At 34.4% G+C, this 19,497-nt stretch overlaps 1 long non-coding RNA gene and 1 other non-coding gene across 2 annotated transcripts; one reads left to right on the top strand and one right to left on the bottom strand.

Annotated features, from left to right (window-relative positions):
- The first annotated feature begins 1,191 nt into the window (after window positions 1–1,191).
- Window positions 1,192–11,158, top strand: LOC130050861 (uncharacterized). The gene is made up of 3 exons (XR_008799199.1): window positions 1,192–1,870; window positions 7,196–7,376; window positions 8,406–11,158. It is a non-coding gene; the product is annotated as an uncharacterized LOC130050861 (long non-coding RNA).
- A 5,631-nt stretch (window positions 11,159–16,789) lies between these two features.
- Window positions 16,790–16,863, bottom strand: Trnat-agu (transfer RNA threonine (anticodon AGU)). The gene has a single exon. It is a non-coding gene; the product is annotated as a tRNA-Thr (tRNA).
- Between the last annotated feature and the right edge of the window lie 2,634 nt (window positions 16,864–19,497).

The raw sequence follows: 19,497 nt of genomic DNA, 5'->3' as shown, positions 1-19,497 counted from the left end.
TTTTTGGATGATTGGAACGTATACCCCTTTACATCTGTCTCCCTACTTTGAAGTTTTTTCCAACGCCATGACATAAATAATAAATAGATAAATAAATAAAAATGCAAAAATAAAAAAGAAAGATGTATATGTATTCGGATTGGCATGTTCCACTTTGTTCGGGTTGAAATCCCTTAGGATGCAAATGTACATTACGCCGCACTGCTTGCAGTACGTACATGGTACAGGCGTACCGCATAGGTATGTAACTACTAAGACTATAAACCAAAGAGAATATGATATGTAGAACTATTACTCTGAATGCGTTTTACTTGTTTACAATGTAACCTGTCGGGCTGTGGTGTCACACGCGTGGTTTACACATGCACTTTAGGTGGCAGTGGAGAAAATTCGAACGATGTATGTGGTAACTTTGGCAGTTACCTTTTGCTTTCAATCTACTTTTTAAGAATAATTCAACCCTCGCTAATCATTTCCAAGCTGCATTTCGATCTTGGAAGAATGATCTTCAGCTACAATACAAAATTAAGGGATGATGTTGTGTACTGAGTTTTTCTTGATTGTTTACATCTGTGATTGTTTATATGATGTATAAACTGATCAAGCTGTACAGTGTCATGACATATAGTGGCATAGCTTCCATTTATATGCTTGCGCATCATTTTGTCAGAAGAAGAAATTTCTAAAATTAAGATTTTTAACATGTATATGATTATATGTGTTTGTTTGATTTTAGTATAATACCTGTAGAGAATATTTCAGTAATATGAAGTGCGACACATTTAGACGCATGCATGTGGTGTTTAAAGGTCTCATCTGAAAGACCAGCAACTTTCTCTTTTGAATGCTAAATATGACGATGGAGCATTCACCTCACTACCTACATTTACACCCTAAATAAAGTACATTAGCATGGCTCGAAACCATGATTTTTTCATCATGAAGCAAATGCTCTGTTACCACTGAGCTACCAATTTTTTAACATGAATTCATAGCTAAAAATTTTAAAAATTTATAACTAATTTTTTGGTTAATTCCATAAATATTATTCCTCTCTCTAGACACAATTCTGGGTAACCCCCCTGCCTTTGGGGGTTTAAGCACATCATTTCTTTCAGAATGGGACAATGTCAGGAGAGCTTTTATTATTTGTTATACTCTTAGTGTTGATGGTATCTATGAAGAACAGGATAATGTTTTTAGATTATTATTTCTGATATCATATTTGTAAATTGTTTATGAGGGGTTGTTAAAGTTTGTGGACAAAAGGACACACTTATTAAAAATTCAAAGTTATGATAAGTAAAAAATATAGGAGATGTGTAACAAGATTGTAGATTTGAACATTTTAATTTTAATTAATTTTTATAAGTATTGATTTCAGATACATGTATGACATTGCATGCTTGATCGGGGAGGGGGGCTACAGTTAGATAATATTCTGGTCAGCACATTCGATAAACTACAGTTGTACATGGAACTCATTAAATCACTTCTTTTTCTTTCAGTGGTCTTCAACTTTTAATCTCCAAGAAGGAAATGTAATTAAAAGATGAATAAAGTATCCCTAAGAATACCAGAAGAAAGGCTGTGTTGAGAAAAACAGCCCTTCCTCAGTACCTCAGAACTAGATGATAGCCCTTGTTACTTTATGCTGAATATGACACAGTATAGAAGATCTGATCATGAAGAAGTTACACCATTGATACACTTGCCAACTGCCAAAACTACTTTCTGATAGTATGACGAGATTAGAAGATATCATGGTGTAGTCATGACACAAACTGCAAATCAAAGATTCAATGTCTTCCCCAGAGGATGAACAGAGTGCTTCACATGGATAACATTTCCTTTTCGAGTTTTGAAATTAGTAAGTCTACAAAATATTTTAGGCCACATAGTCATAAAATTATTTTTTAGATTTCCATCCTTGCTTGGAAAAAAATGGGGCAGGTGGTGTATTTTTTATTTTTCAGAATATATATTTCCCGTTCATTATACTCGCATGTTGCTGTAGAGTGTAGATTACTTCATATTTTTTTTACATTGTTTTCTTTGGACAGAAAATTTTCATACAGCAATATTATAATTGTTTTTAAGTGATTTTGAAGTACATTTTCATGTAACACTGAAGTTGAACATTCTTTTGCGCTTTTTTGAATAATAGTAATTTTTAGCTCACCTGAGCTGAAAGTTTAAATGAGCTTTTCCAATCCCCTGTTGTCCGTCTGTCTGTAAACTTTCACATTTCTGACTTCTTCTCAAGAACCACTGGGCCAATTTCAACCAAACTTGACAAAAAGCATCCTTTGTGAAGGGCTTTCAAGTTTGTTCAAATAAAGGGCCACACCCCCTTTCAAAGGGAAGATATAATTACAAAATTGCAAAAATAGGGTTGGGTCATTTAAAAATTTTCTCCTAAAGAACCACTGGGCCAGAAGAGCTGAAATTTACATGAAAGCTTCCTGACATAGTGTAGATTGAAGTTTGTTCAAATCATGACCCCCATAGGTAGGATGGGGCCACAATAGGGGATTAAATATTTTACATACAAATATAAAGGGAAAATCTTTAAAAATCATCTTCTCAAGAAACACTGGGCTAGGAAAGTACAAATTTACATAAAAACTTCCTGACATAGTGCAGATTCAGGTTTGTTAAAATCATGACCCCCTGGGGTAGAATGGGGCCATAAAAATCTTCTCAAGAACCATTAGGCCAGAGCAGTTTACATAATTTACATGAAAGCTTCCTGACATACAGCTCTGTAGTGCAGATTCAAGTTTGTAAAAATAAAATTTCGAAAAGGTGTCGCTGTGTTTGGTGTAATTTTTGTTCGTTCTGCACAAACTTGCTGACTCAGCTTGACACAGCCTAGGTGTTCATATGTAAATTTTTTATTTTTCGTAACTTAAAATGTCGTGTAGCAATGGTGGCCAGATCAAATTTTCCTTCCAATGTTATAATAGGACTAGACATGGGTATCATTTTGCATACAATTTAAAGTATGTTTCTGCATATACACATTTTTCTAATGCCTGTACACATTGAATTATTAAACACCAGGCATGTCCTCCTATCCCCTTTACAAGCTATGTTTGTGTGGGGTTTTTTGGAGTTAGATTTTAGGTAGGAGAAATCATGGCCCCGTGAGTAGGTTGGGCCACAATACTTAAATAGGGATCAAAGTTTTAGAAGCGAATATGTAGAACAAATCTTTAAATATGGGCCAAGGTGAATCAGGTGAGCGATGTGGCCCATGGGCCTCTTGTTTGAATATGCAGTTTATGCAGGATCAGGATATGCCATTGCCGTATCCGCTAATTAATGAGTCATAATTACCATCATTGTACCACAAAGCAACAGTCACTGTACTGTAGTTCTTTTGCTTATCGCAATTCACCTTTGAATTAGAACGCTTTACCCGATATAGTATTGCGTTGTGTGACGACACAATTGAATGAGACGATTGAGCAATTTGAATGACATGTTTGATGTAATACAGCAAGAGTTTTCATTGGCCAATTACAGCCCGCCCACTTTCTCGAGCGGATTCAGTGTAACTGGAGAAATGTACATAGCTCTCTGGAAAGATCCACCTCTTATAAAAACCTTCGATTTACGGGTCACAAAAAGCTGCGGACGGTTGAGGCCTGAAATCGGTGTATTCTTGTGTTGCTGTCTCACAAACTCAATATAAAAAAATCTTAACATATTTTCCTACTATATACTTGCGTCCAAACATACCTTCAAATATTCATTAAAACCACACACCACCCGAAAACTCACAGCTTCAAATGATTTCGTTTGTTGACGTAGCCATGTTAGGTAGCTGGTCAATTTGAACTCTTGCTATTGGTACAGTGTATCTATTCATAAAATCGGTTGTAAGTTATGTATTCGCTCTTCATTTATTATCAACACGAATAATTAATAGAAATTAAAACATTTTTGTACCAGTTTTTGTAAAGGTAAAATAAGCTCTAGATGAACGAAAATGCTACATAAGGACATTAGATGGAGACAGGCCGGCGCGGCCGCTCATGACTAATGAAAGCCGCACTGCCGTGAGTTTAGCTATTTCAATAATTATCATTTAATAGGACTGGGGTGGTATATTATTTAAACAATTTAGCTAAAATATGTGTGGGGTATTAGTACACATCTAGACGTTATTGTGCCAATATGGAAATGAACTGGGATTCGAATTGACTGGCTACCTAACATACGTCTACGAACGAAATCATCAAAAACTGTGATCCGAGTTTTTGGGTCGTATGGGGCTTTAATAAATATTTGAAGGTATGTTTGGACACAAGTATAGTAGGAAAATATGTTAGGATTTTTTTTTATATTAAATTTATGAGACAACAACACAAGAATATAACTTTTTCTCTTTCTTCCTTTGAAGTTTTTTTTTTTTTTTTTTCAATCTAGCATCTGGCCGTCATGTTTTCAAATGCTGACTACTCCCGTATAAGGGAATTTGGGCGGACTTATACATATGAACCAATGAGAGTTTCTGTTGCATTTCGCAATTGTATTACAAACAGATTCAATTGTGTCGTCACACAACGCAATGCTATATCGGCCAAAGCGTTCTAATTCAAAGGTGAATTGCGATAACATTATTCAATTCCGTTTGCCATCATCTTCTTCTAGTCTAAGACACGCACACTCAATAATAAAAGTTCCAAACACAGAATTGGGAAATGGCATGGTATCGCATACTTTCACATTCAATAGCATCTCTATTAATCAATTTTAACAAGGCATACATGTGCAGTCACTTGACCAAATGCATATCACACTGCAACAGTCCTTCACAACTACCACATCTTTGGGTACCCTTATAATAGAAACATGTCAAATATAACCACAACATGCCAAAATGTTAGGGTCAGTCATTGAAATGCTCTAAATGTTTGATATACAAGCCAAATATTTGTTCTCAACTTCTTTTTTTAAAAAAAAAGGTAGAATAAAAAACAATGGGGTGGATAATTTTGAGAGGGGTGGGCGTGGATCTGTAAATATGAAATTCTATGTGGCCTTAAGTACAGTAAATATGAAAGCAGATCTTAGTATTTAACAATTTTGTTGATCCATAATTTATTTACAGATTTTATATGATCTTATTTTGTATAATTAAAATCTTAGATGATATATGTATAATAATTATATCATTTAGCAAAATGTAATGATTTGTAAACTATAGATACATATACATGTAGTAAATTTGTGTAACAATTAATCCATTCAACCCAAAAATGAATTTGCATATTTTAATTGATTTTTAGCTCACCTGAACCAAAGTTTCAAGTGAGCTTTTCTGATCACATTTTGTCTGTCGTCTGTCCGTCTGTCTGTCTGTCCGTCCGTTTGTAAACTTTTCACATTTTCGACTTCTTCTCCAGAACCACTGGGCCAATTTCAATCAAACTTGGCCAAAAGCATCCTTGGGTGAAGGGCTTTCAAGTTTGTTCAAATGAAGGGCCATGTCCCTTTCAAAGGGGAGATAATCACAAAAATAGGGTGGGGTCATTTAAAAATATTCTTCTCAAGAACCACTGGGCCAGAAGAGCTGAAATTTACCTGAAAGCTTCCTGACATATTGCAGATTCAAGTTTGTTTAAATCATGGCCCCCGGGGGTAGGATGGGGCCACAAGGGGGGATCAAAGTTTTACATACATATATATAGGGGAAAACTTTAAAAATCTTCTTCTCAAGAACCACTAAGCCAGAAAAGCTGAGGCCAAAAATAAAAATTGATTTGTTTGATGTACTCTGACCGACCAATCAAATTTGCTCCTACCCGACCATTTTTTCCAGCAATTTAAAACTTTTCTGAGGGGGGGGGGGTCCCTTGAAAAATAGAAAATTCTCCTTATTCTAAAAGAAAATATTACAAATTTTCATGACGTTAAAAAAAAACCAAAAAAAAAAAAACCCTACCTACCGACCCACCTTGAAAAATGTGAGTCGGAGTACATCAAACAAAAATATTTTTAATGATGGCCTGAGATTTACATGAAAGCTTCCTGACATAATGCAGATTCAAGTTTGTTCAAATCATGGGCCCCGGGGGTTGGATGGGGCCACAATAGGGGATCAAAGTTTTACATACAAATATATATGAAAAATCTTTAAACATCTTCATCTCAAGAACCACTGAGCCAGAAAAACTGATTTTTACATGAAAACTTTCTGATATAGTGCAGATTCAAGTTTGTTCAAATCATGGCCCCCGGGGGTAGGATGGGGCCACAATTGGGGGGGGGGACCCATCAGTAAGCACCCCCCCTACTTCCGGTGTAATGGCAGTAACTGCAAAAATGAAGGCCATTGTGTACAATACTTCATTATCATTTAATGTTGTTCACGTTCTTTTGACCCAGGGATCGAATATTTTCCTACAATTTACAGTGGATCAAAGAGAATTGTTTTATAGTTTTTTTCTTCTTTATGCATATATGACCCAGTATGTCTACATCTGGCATTTTCTAATGACTTAATGCTCACTATTTTTAGCGATCAATTAAGTTTTTTAAAATTAGTTTTTCAATCAAAATTAGCAGAAAATATAAATCTATAGCTAACCAGGGGTATGATGCATGTGACCCAAATTTGTCATTATGCAGGGGCCTATATCTATTCTACGAAGTATATTTGATGCGCATTAAAGTTTGAAAATTTTAATTCAAAATATGCATTAAAACCGCTGTTTGAACAAGGCATAAGTATCATTTTAAAGTTACATATGTACGTAAGTATCTTTGCTAGATATGATGTTCAAAAAGATTAATCAGTTTTTTTAATTACTGATTAGATCACCTGAGTGGGTATAAGGATTGATAAACTAAGATTTTGAATTTTTAAAAAAGCTAACAGACAGATGAAAGAGCTTGATAAATACCATAATACAGTCCATCATAACATGGGTGCATGAAAATCAGGTTCTAGAGCAGATATTAATATATTAGGTAGAACATTGATGATACGTCTGGTATATGTAAGTTGTAACACCCTCTTCATTAATACTGTGCATTTTGACAAAATAGTATATGAAGTCCAGTGGTTCCATTGAATTTGAACATATGTTGAATAAATATATAGTTAGTAGTGGTAGGGAACAGGTATTGCTTGAATGTGTCTACTAGATTTCTTGTTAAATAACCTTCACTTTAATTTCAGTCAAACATAATTTTGCATCAAAGAGAAAAAGTGGCTTTGACATAACCTAGAAAATACAATATTCATTAAAAAGAGCATGGCACCAGGATAGCTAGATGCCCATATTCCCAGCAAAATGAGCCAGTCCTAAAGAGAGTCCACTAGAGATGAAATAAAACTCATTAAAATGTATTGAGAAAAGGTATATTATATACAAGTTTTGATTTGCACCTTAAGAGTATATTGATAATTTGTATTTTGACAGCCTCCAACTGAAATACAATGAAAATATTGCTGCAGTACTGTAATTATGTCTCCCCTCTTTCAGGGGAGATATATTGTTTTTGTACTTTCTGTCCGTCTGCCACAAAATCTTGTGAACACTTCTCCTAGATGGCTTATCGGATAGACTTGAAACTTTGTACAATGCTTCATTGCCATTTGTAGATGTGTATATTGGTGGGACGGAAGGATCCAATTATTTTCCTAAAAGTTAATAGTAGATCTAAGAGGGGTGGAGGATGTAAAATACCTTGTCAACACTTCTCCTATATGGCTTAATGGATAGATTTGAAACTTTGTACAATGCTTCATTGCCATTTGTAGATGTGCATATTGTCGGGACAGGAGGGTCCAATTATTTTTCTAAAAGTTAATAGTAGATCTGAGAGGTGTGGAGAATGTTAAAATAGCTCGTGAATACTTCTCCTATACGGCTTATCCGATAGACTTGAAATTTTGTAGAATACTTCAATGTCATTTGCGATGTGCATATTGCAGGAACAGATCAAAGATCCAAATGTTGTCCCTAATATAGTGGATTGTAGGGGTGGGGGTGTAAAATAGTTTGTGAACCCTTCTCCTATGTGGCTTAATTATTGGAGTTCATAATGTCTATGTTCCTGCTCATGCTTTATCTTCCATACCATGCAGTACATTAAGGGGTTGGAGGTTTCATTTGGAACACTTCCAATTTGGGGAGCTGGGGATACATTTGTTTTTCATAAAAACAATCTGAAGTTATGATATATTTGTCATAAAATGTTTATGATATCTGTATCACTTTGAATCTTTAAAAATGATAATTGATATGTGAATTAATATTTACAGCTGATCATTTGATAAACACTTACTTTGTAGAAATAGAAATTATGATTTTTATCTAATTGTACATTTCTTGCTACCTTTTACGAAGACCTTTTACTAATCACTTCTCTAAATATTTTTGCAGATTTGTCAGAATGTTATGCATCATGATCAACAGAAAAAAACTTCACAGGTAGACCAAAGCTGACATGGGATGAGATCCTAAAACGAGACCTAGAGTTTAGAGGATTGGATAGGATCAATCCACTGGGTCGCCAAGTGTGGAAGTACAAACTTCAACCTCGACAGGACAGCCAGGCCTCACCCTTGCAAAAATATTAATTTGGCCTGGATAGTCAAAATGAGTGATGATGATGATATCAAGGTCTGACACTGTAAGCTCAGTAAGGGTAGATGCTGGCAATGGAGCTGTTAAGCAATACAACAAACAGGTTTAACATTGAACATGTTTATGTACTTTTTTAGCTCACCTGAGCCAAAGGCTCAAATGAGCTTTTCTGATCACCTTTGCCTGTCGTCTGTCTCTCTGTAAACTTTTCACATTTTCATTTTCTTCTCCAGAGTGAACCACTGGGCCAGTTTCAATCAAACTTGGTATGCATCATCAATAGATAAAGGGTATGCAAAAATAGGGTGGGGTCATTTAAAAAACCTTTTCAAGAACCACTGGACCAGGAAAGTTGAATTCACATAAAAGGTTCCTATTTTGTGCAAATCATGGTATCCGGGGGTAGGGTGAGGTCACAATCGAGGATCAAAGTTTTACATTCATATATAGTACAGATTCAAGTTTGTTAAAGGTCATGGCTCACAGGGGTAGAGTGGGGTCGCAATAGGGGATCTAAGTTTTATATGTGAAATATATACAAGGAAAATCTTTTAAAATCTTCTCCTAAAAAACTAGATGCAGAACTAAACCCAAAATCGTAGCTCTTTGAGAAGATATTGGGGCAAGTCAGAGCGCTAGAGCTTCAGATGAACCCCTTATTAAGAATCTTCAATTTACGGCACAGAAAAAAAGTGCATGGTTAAGTCCCTCTATCACTGCATTCCTGCATCGCTGTCTCATGAATTTAATATTAAATAATTCCTAACATATTTTCCCACTATACTTGTTTCCAAGCATACTTTCAAATATTCCTTAAACCCACATATAACCTAAAAACTCACAGCTTCAAGTGATTTTCTTTGTTGATGTAGCCATGTTAGGTATACGTAGCCAGTCAATTTGAACCCCAGTTCATTTCCATACTCGTACTCATTTTGAAACATAATGTCTGTGTGAACTAATATCCCCACAAATTTTTTTAGTGAAATATTTTGGATGAAATCATCCCAGTTGGGTTAAATACTTATTATTCAAAAACTGTAGGTTTGAATATTGAACTAATCTCACAGCTTTCTTAAGTTTGGTCCCCATCCACTCTAGACTAGTCTGTTTTTACGCTTAACTATTGAAATGGAGTGTAAGGGATCAGACTAGGCTTTAATAGCATTATCAATTTTCAAAAGCTTTAGAAAAATTATACAATTTTAGGTCACTTGAGTAAACTCAGATGACATATTGCTATTGGTCTGCGTCCGTTGTAGTCCGTCGATGTTAACAAATGAATATTTTTAACTAAATTCTATAACTGAAAGGTGAAGATAACGAACAGCGATCAATCTACGATTCGAATAACAGAATTCTTTTCAAATTTAGTATGAAGCACACAAATTTACATTAAACCTTCCTGACATAGTGCATATTCAAGTTTGTTAAAATCATTTCCCAGGAGGTATGGTGTGGTAACAATAGGGGATCAAAGTTTTATATGCTGATATATTTAAAGGAAAAATCTTTAAAGATATCTCTTGAACTATTTAAGCTAGAGCTTTCATATCTTGTATATACAATTTTTATGGCAAAACAAATCTGACCTATTCAGTGTGTCCTGAACTACATTGTGTTTAAGGTAAAACTTATACGGTACCAATTTTGATGCACCAGATGCGCATTTCGACAAATAATGTCTCTTCAGTGGTTGGCGTGGGTTCGAATCCTGTTTGCACCGGTAAGTGAGAAAGTTTCCCAGTTTACTCTCGGAAGGTCAGTGGTCTCTTCCCAGGTACATTGTATCTGGGTTCTCTCTTCCACCAATAAAAACTGGGCACCACCAGATAACTGAAAAATTGTTGAGTGTGGCGGAAAACAGCTAAAACAATCAATCATATTATGTTCTTTGACCTTGTGACCCTGAACTCTGAGTTTGACCTACTTTTAAGAAAGTATAACTTATTAAGTATATCCAGGACTATTTTAGATAGGGCTTTCATGTATTGTATATAGATTACTTATGGCAAGGTCTTTCATATCATTCCAAGACCTATGACTTCATACCTTGGTCTTATCCAGAACAGCAATATCATGCTTGTCATATCTTTGTGTTATATGATTTCATTTTAGTAATGTTGTGTTCTTTAGAGGTAGGTTTTGGTCACATTATTCATGAGAATAAAGATTGATAAAATAGCATTTAAAAATCAAAACAGCAGGGCCAAGGTGACTCAGGTGAGCGATGTGGCCCCTGGGCCTCTTGTTGATTTTGATATTTGTACAGATATCGTTTGTATGAGAAATGGAACTCTTTTTTCTTCTTTTACAAATACATGTATTATCATATGGATCCATCTGTGTTGATTATTTAATCAAAGGACTACATTCAATGTATTAAATGCAAATTTATTGATATGTCTGTGGTTGAATTACTCATGTATGTATACATTTTTTTGGCACATGCAATTACATATATAATGTATATATATATATATATATATATGCTAATTGTACATATAACATCTCCTGTAATATAATAAAATATATGACTGAAAATAAAAGACCTGCTGTTTTCATTGCTACCATGGAACATTAAAAGATTAGAATGATTCAAATATCTTAATGAATTCTGTAATATATGAATTTGATATTTGTATACAATTGCCTCACTGGTGTTCAATGTGAACTTTGGTTTATCATTTCAGTTTGCTCTTTATATCAAATCAAAATTTAAGACACATAAGGAATTATTTCCGAAATTGGTTAATATGGTACATTGTAGTAAAATAATCAAGAGTTTATTCATATGAGATAGCTAAATTCCACATGGATAACCAGTGACTGATTCTTAATTGTCAACATTTTCACCAAACAGTTTAGAAATTACCCCGGTACATACTATTGGGGGATTATAAAATTCCTTAAAAAGTGACATATTTTTAAATATCACCTTTTCAAGGAGAAAAATCCCTTTAAGTATATGAATCCTATGAAGAAATTAAAAGAGAGGTGGCTATAGGTATATGCGATCCACCTGATCTTTATTTTTCTGCAACATATTCAAGTGTGTTTTTATCACTTGTATGGTGAGATTCATTTGTGGCAAGAGCTGTTATGATGTCTGGAGTCAGAAAGCACCAGAATCCACTAGGAATAGTTTTAGATCTATGGAGCGCCAAATTAACAAACTCAAATATTTGAAGATATCTTTAATTATTTGAAGATATTATCAATTCATTTCATGCACGCAATCAAAGATCTCTTCAAATAATTAATATCTTCAATTCTGCATTATATATATATTGCGAGCATGAATTGAATTATTGATATCATTATTTATTCTGCTGAATTGATGCACGCAATAATTTAATTGTTGCTCTCCTCAAATGAATTATAATTTAATGATACCAACAATAGAATTAATGCATTGCTACAATTCAATTGAAGAGAGCAATAATTCATTAATGCTAACATCACTTAATGTGCACAATAATTGAATTATTGCTCTCTTCTATTGAATTAATGATATCATTAATTAAATTGATGGGTGGAATAATTATTTTAGAGAGATTATCTAATTGAGATATAATCTTCAATTCAAGATATCCACAATTGAATGATTTCTTTAATTGAATTGTTGCTCTTTTAAAAAAAAAAATGATGCGCGCATTAATTGCTTATGAAATAGCCTTGTATATATAATTAAAAAGATCCTCCATTGAATTAAAAGAGATAATCAAGTCATTCATACAGAGCTCTAAATTAATTTTTGCGAGCAATATTTCCACCACATGGATGTGCGCATCAATTGAATTAATGAGAGCGATAATTGATTTGATGCGCGTATATTATTGGACTTCAATTTGAGCGTATGTAAAACATTAATAAGATTTTAAAAATCAACCTGGTGAATTTGTATTATAAAGGTCATGAGAGGACACGTCCAGTTTTTGAACAAAAACAGAAGGTAATATATTCCCTTGAATTTGCAATTGGTCATCTCTGTCCTCAGATCGGCAGGGAAAGGAGTGGGGGTCCAAATCACTTTTATGAGGGAGATTATTTCTCATTCGAAGGCGCGAATTGCCAATGTTCAGGGAATGTTTTAAATCTCTACTTGCCTTTCGAGACTGAACTAAGTTCATCAATAAAACTTACAAATATGTAACTTGAATTTTACCTTTCGTTATAATAGTTCAATTTATGCGCAATGTACCAGGTTCAATTGTCGGTGTGTTTCAGACGTGGTTAATATTGGTGGTGGTGGGGGGGGGGGGGGGGGGGGTCCAACACGTAACACGTTTAGGGAAGGGCGTAATGAGTGCCAAAGGCACAAAATCTCTAAACAAAAATATCTAAGATGAAGCAAAATCGTGATTTTTGGGGGTTCTCTATTACAATTTTGTCCTCATATTTCAAGGTGAGATGATAGTCAAAATTGACATAATGTGCATGTACATATCATAAACATGTAGATATTTTTGTAACAGTATATAAAGGAACCGGGAACAAATCCTGATTCTGAAGTTATGTTATATAAACTGGTGTTATAAACCGGATTTTCAAAGAATTTATGGTTTTTGCAACGTTTGATTAAAGTTTTCTGTAAGGTCACATCTATGTAGTTACATATATAAACAGAATGTTCATGAAAATGTTCCCTTTTAGAGTGGAATTAAGATATCGCGTAACATTTCTTTACAAAGATATCTAATTTTTATTCATGTCAAAAGTCAACAAAAAACTTAAAGTGATACAAAAAATGTATATAATTATGAATACTTGTTTTAGATCCTTTAGGCACTGTATTACAGAATTTTGATTTTATTTATCATACTTTTTGGTCGAATTACTACAGAGTCTGGCCCGTACAGCATGCATTGGCAAACGAGGGAGTTTATAATCATAGAAGTATATATATATATATATGTAATAATGATGATTATCATAAGTTATTATTACACTAAAATTCATCATTATGGACACTACTACCCCTCCCCCCGACCGGTCGCGGTAGCTCATTGGTAGAGAGTTCGCTTCGTAACCGGGAGGTCGTGAGTTCAAGCATCGTTCATGCGTCAAACCTAAGACGTTAAAATTGGTAGTGTTAATTGCTCCTTCGCCAAACGCTCGACATTTAGAAGTGAGAATCACGGATCTTTTGGATGTGACCTTATAAACGTATATCCCTTGTCGTACATGTAGTAGGTGTTGGCACGATATTTCAAAGAACCCTCACTGCTACGACCCTAGCTGCAATAATGTAGCCCTCTCTGATTTTTTTTTTTTTTTTTTTTTTTTAGGGAGAGGGCTACAACTCCTTAGGATCTCCGTAATGGTGCAAATGCGGGAGTGATTCACTCCCGCAACATTTGCGCTCATTCTAAACATTTCCTGACTTTCTTTACGTAAATAAAATGATATTCTATGTTTCTTAGTCAATATATAAATTTACAACCTGCAACTTTAGATTTGTGAGGCTCTATTCTACCGTTTTCAACAATTTCGATAAATTCCAATTTCTCGATTCATATTTTTGCGCCATGTTTGATGTACTGAAGTTTCAACTTCCGGTTGTCAAGTCATTTGCATATGCCATATAAGGTAGTATTTACATCAATGGACAAGTATGGAGGCGAAAGCTATTTCGTCGGTATTGAAAAGGTTTGAATTTAATATCAAGTTAAAAACCGAACAGCAGAGTGTAAATTCTTTCTGCAATAATATGATTTTCCTTTCTTTGTCGAAGTGGCTCGAGTAACTACATTTTCGCGCTGATTGTCAATGTTTAGGCTTTTCATTAGATCCACCTACGAGATCTCGCGATAACAAGCATGGCGGAGCAGACGAAGAATTTTGCATGCTGTACATTATATTTAATGAAAAACACCTTTATTAGACATGCCCGAGCACAAAGTTGGTACTCCTTTTGGTGTAAACAACATTTGGGACTAATACACAGAGTTTATTGTCGGTTATTCATAAAATTATTTTGCACCATTACGGAGATCCTATGGAATTGTAGCCCTATCCCGAAAACGTCAGAATAAAAAAAAAATTGGATAGGGCTACATTATTGCAGCTACTACGACCCTGAACCCTATGGATACATTGGATAGGTCTAAATTCGTGGTACTCCGCTTAAAGCTGGTTACGTCTCAATATGAATACAATATTCTCGACGGGACGTAAAATATATAATCAATCATCCAATGAATACTACCCCCCCCCCCTTTATTTTTTATTTTCTTGCGGCGATAATTTCAACGAAATGTGTGGATTCCCTGTCTATCCCATCCCAATGTCGATTTATGTCATCGTTTCACGCTTTTTTGTAAGCTTTAGAGATTTGGCCTTATTTATTTAGCGTGGTGAGAATGATTGTTTGGATGTTTCAGAGTGTTTGATTGCTCGTGTGTATCAGAGTATTTAGCTGGCTGCGTGTATCAGAGTATTTAATTGGCCATGTGAGTCAGAGTGTTCAATTACACGTGTGTATCAGAGTGTTCATTTGTCCGTGTGTGCCAGAGTGTTAAATTGCCTGTGTGTAAAGGAAAGTGTTCAATTGACCGTGTGTAAAGGAATGTGTTCAATTGCCTGTGTGTAAAGGAAAGTGTTCAATTGCCTGTGTGTAAAGGAAAGTGTTCAATTGCCCGTGTGTAAAGGAAAGTGTTCAATTGCCCGTGTGTAAAGGAAAGTGTTCAATTACCCGTGTGTAAAGGAAAGTGTTCAATTGCCCGTGTGTAAAGGAAAGTGTTCAATTGCCTGTGTGTAAAGGAAAGTGTTCACTTGATAAGCAAAAATTCAAGGAGTGAATAAAACGATATTTCACAAATTTCGACCGCAGCAATGTCTTCTATGTTGTTTTTAGTACCAAATAGTAAATTTTCGTACTAAAATACCAATAACTGTAGAAGTGTTCAGTTGCAGGTGGGGAGTTAAGGTGTTCATTTGACACGCGTTACACGTATGTGTGTGTGTATGTGTGTGTGTATGTATGTAGGTATGTATGTATGTACGTATATGTATATATGTGTAACGTGTAACCTATCTAGCTACCGTTAATACATTATTTACAACAGGGTCCCCTCAGATAACTTGCTAAGGATTTGAATTTATTAACAATAGATGCACATATATAAATATTCTACTTAGAAACGAGTATATACATATGTGGTAGTATCGGTCTATATTATCTCCATTTCATTATTTTCTACTTACTTGTCTACGTAAATTCCTATCTTCGTATTCGAGTTGTTTATTTCATGAAACAGGAAGAGAGTTATCTTTTATTTTCAAACGTATTTTATTACAAAACTTCTCATCGATTACTTCTAGATTTATTATCAAATCACTTTACAGGTAACTTTTACTTTCATTCGTTTGTTAAGAATACTATTTAAACCCGAGCACAACCGTGCTCGGGGCTTCTGCTGAGCCAATCCTTGCAACAACGAGTTGCCTCACCCTGAATTTTTGATAATTGTTTCTTTATTTTTCCTGTTTAGTTATATTTTTATCTCAAGCCACATTCATTCCCCGGGATTATTAATTTGGTATCTATCATACAATTGTCGAACTTTATTAAAGGTTTAAAACTTTATTTATTTATTATTTTATTGCTAGCCTCACTCTAGGCGGACTCAAACTTACCTGGAAATATCTAAAGGGTTGAATATACTTTATATAACACGTATCATCATACAAAAAAAACACACAACGCGAAGTAAAAAGAACATATCAATAGTATTGGCAGAATGTCCAACTACTACACATATAAGCCCAATAGAAAATTCTCTACGTTGATAAATCACTGATTGATGTGTACGGAGTTTTATCTCATACGTGTGGTGTATATTGAGAGTGAGATAAAGCATTAGCTTTATCACACGCCCGTTTGATAAAGCACTTCCGGTCCGAACTACTTTTGACACTGTCCCCGCTTGGATGACATATTTGCTGTGTTTATGCATATCCATGCATGAAATAAAGCGTAAAACTTATTATTCTGTATTTATTTAGAATTTCTTTTATAGCAAAATTAAAATGATGTTGCCCCCACTGACATATAATGCAAGTTACCGGCCACAAAAATACCAACTCGGTCGATCTGTAACTACTCAAAATTACGATCAGAAAATTAAAATATGTGCACACTATTGTAGTATATATAGGAGAGAGGAGAAAATCTTTGGCTGGACCGGGAATCGAACCCGGGACCCCTGCATTACTAGTCAGGTGCTCTAACCACTGAGCTATCCAGGCCGATATCCACTGTCTGTATAGCCCTAATTACTACACTATTATCATCGACAAGGAATCGACAGCCTACTGGACAAGCCTAATCGAAAGTACCTCGACATGCTGCGGTACCAAGTATTGACAAGCACAGTCTCTTTTTTCTGGAGCATATTAAATGTAACAAATCTCAACAGCTTTACTTACTAGGCTAGGTCTATTTAAAGTGCCTCAGGATTTCCTCTCGCCCTTAGATCCAAAGAAACTACGTAAATAAAATCCAAATGCACAAACACTTCTACTTTTCTTTGTAAACTGTTGAACATTCTAATAACGCTGCATTAAAACATTACTTTTATTGATCGTTATTACACATGTTTATTTCAAAACGACAACTACATCAAACTTTTATCAGAAGGTCAGTCCTACGTCAAAAAATAAATACTCGGTCAATAGTTGTTACTTTGTTGGAATGGCAAAACCATTATTAACTATAAAATATAATCCCTTCTAAAACAATTTTCATCCATGGTTTCTTTTATAAAAATGACCTTTTGTACTGTATATTAATAGTTTATAAGCGCACTATTTTTTCCCGCGTAAAGTAGACAGATTAAGCACGACGTCTGAGCCACGGATTCAAAAAAATCCAATCAGCTGTTTCTACCATACTGGGGATCATCTCAAAATTAAGTGAAAACAAGACGTATGAGATAAATAGAACATCTATATTGCGTATTTTGATATTTGATTTATCCAACTCGTTGATATGGTGTATTTATTCGCTCGGCAAGCCTCGCAAATAAATACACCATATCAGCTCGTTGAATAAACCAAATATCAAAACACGCAATATAGATATCCTCTATATCACGCGGCTTCTTTTAAGGAGGAATGCTACACCAGAGAAATTTGATATAGTTGAAAAGTGGAGGATATACATGTACAACAATATTTTGAAGTTGAACATTTTCATAGAACCAGAGCCACGAAGTACTAAAATTGGCCCTTTCACCAAAATAAATGAGACTTTCACAGTTGATGCTTTAGGATTTATAGGTTATAGAACAATTTATTTCATAACTATATCTTTTCTAGTCTTCGTTTTACAGTCGTTTAAACTTTGTGTTGTTTTTCAACAGAAAAACTATATAACGTCATGATGTTGACGTTATGAGAATCACAGTGTAATACACAAAAAATGGACGCATAGGTTAATATCATATATTTTTGGGGCTTATTCTGATTGTAAATCACAACTGTTAAAATACTAGGAACTTGTATATTTTCTATCACGATGTTTAAATTTGTGATATATTGCCCCCCCCCCCCCCCCTTCCCACTACATAACACTACAATTTTTTCCCGCTGTATTGGACATAATTGAAAAATCGTGATCAAAAATTAAAATTCCTTGCAGTGAAAGGACCACCGCAAATAGTATTGTTTTACCGTCTATCTCAAAGACGAGTTTATATTTTCAAGTTGCATATATCTATTTGTATCAACTTCCATTAAAATTGATATAATTGAGAATTAAAAAAAAGAGAGACAACTGTATAATTTTGGTTAAACTTGAGTAATTATAGTAACTAATTACAAAAATGGATATTTAAAACTATTTTTTTTAAAAATAAAACACGGTGGAGCTTTAAAATTGTCGGCACCTCTGAAGTCTTAATTTTCTGAGCGAGGTAGACATTTAAGTCCACGGAGATCTGACATCTGTGCCTCCTTTGTGCCACCGTGCACCTTCGTGTGATAAAAAAAAATACTAAGCGAAATATTAGTGGGTGAAAATTAAAACGTATAAAACGGCGACTTGTATATATTCATATCATTTAATGATATATATCATTGTAAATTTAAAATAGTAATTGAATTTTTAAAAATGTACCTTCACTGTCTATCTTTAAAAAATTATCATACTGATTTGATAAGTTACTTAAATTGTTTAGATGTTGGAGTTTGCTATTCGAAACAATTCATCTTAATTAGCTTTAATTTATGACGTCCGTTCTGCATTAACTTTCCACGTTTATGTGTTTGAAGCAGATATAGAGTGGACAGTGTCGCTAAATTTGGATTTTAATTATCTCAAAGTAGAAACCTCAACATGTTTGTAAATCGGGATTATTTCTTGTATATAGATAAATCAAGATATTGATATATATCCGTATGCAGACTTCCCCGCAGACGTTCACACCTTTATGAAACGCCCAAATTCTCGACATCCCGTACACAAACACCTGTACGTGTTGGTCGGTACATTGTTTCACAGCACGAGCAGCACGAGTTCACCAAATAAAAGAAGGATCATTTGACTTTGAAAATGAATAAACGAATATCACATGGTATAAATTGGCATTGATTTCAATTTGTTAAATAGCATGAATTATAGCAGCTCAAAGAAATGTGGACCATAAAATGACAAGTAAAAGCATTGGTTTATTTGTGCGATTATTTTAAAAGATTGACATTTATATTAGTGCATCACATGTCTTTTAATGTATAATTTTTATTGTAATTAAGAATATTAGATGATTTAGATCCGCTGTCTACATGTTTACAGGTAGTGTAGAAATATCAAAAAGTGTACAGTTGACAACGCGATTGAAATAAGAATGCGGACGATTTTTTGTTTATTCAGTGACTCACGAAC

The sequence above is a fragment of the Ostrea edulis genome, chromosome 10 (genome assembly GCF_947568905.1).
Source record: "Ostrea edulis chromosome 10, xbOstEdul1.1, whole genome shotgun sequence".
Classification (NCBI taxonomy): domain Eukaryota; kingdom Metazoa; phylum Mollusca; class Bivalvia; order Ostreida; family Ostreidae; genus Ostrea; species Ostrea edulis.
This window is presented reverse-complemented; position numbering and strand designations above follow the sequence as displayed.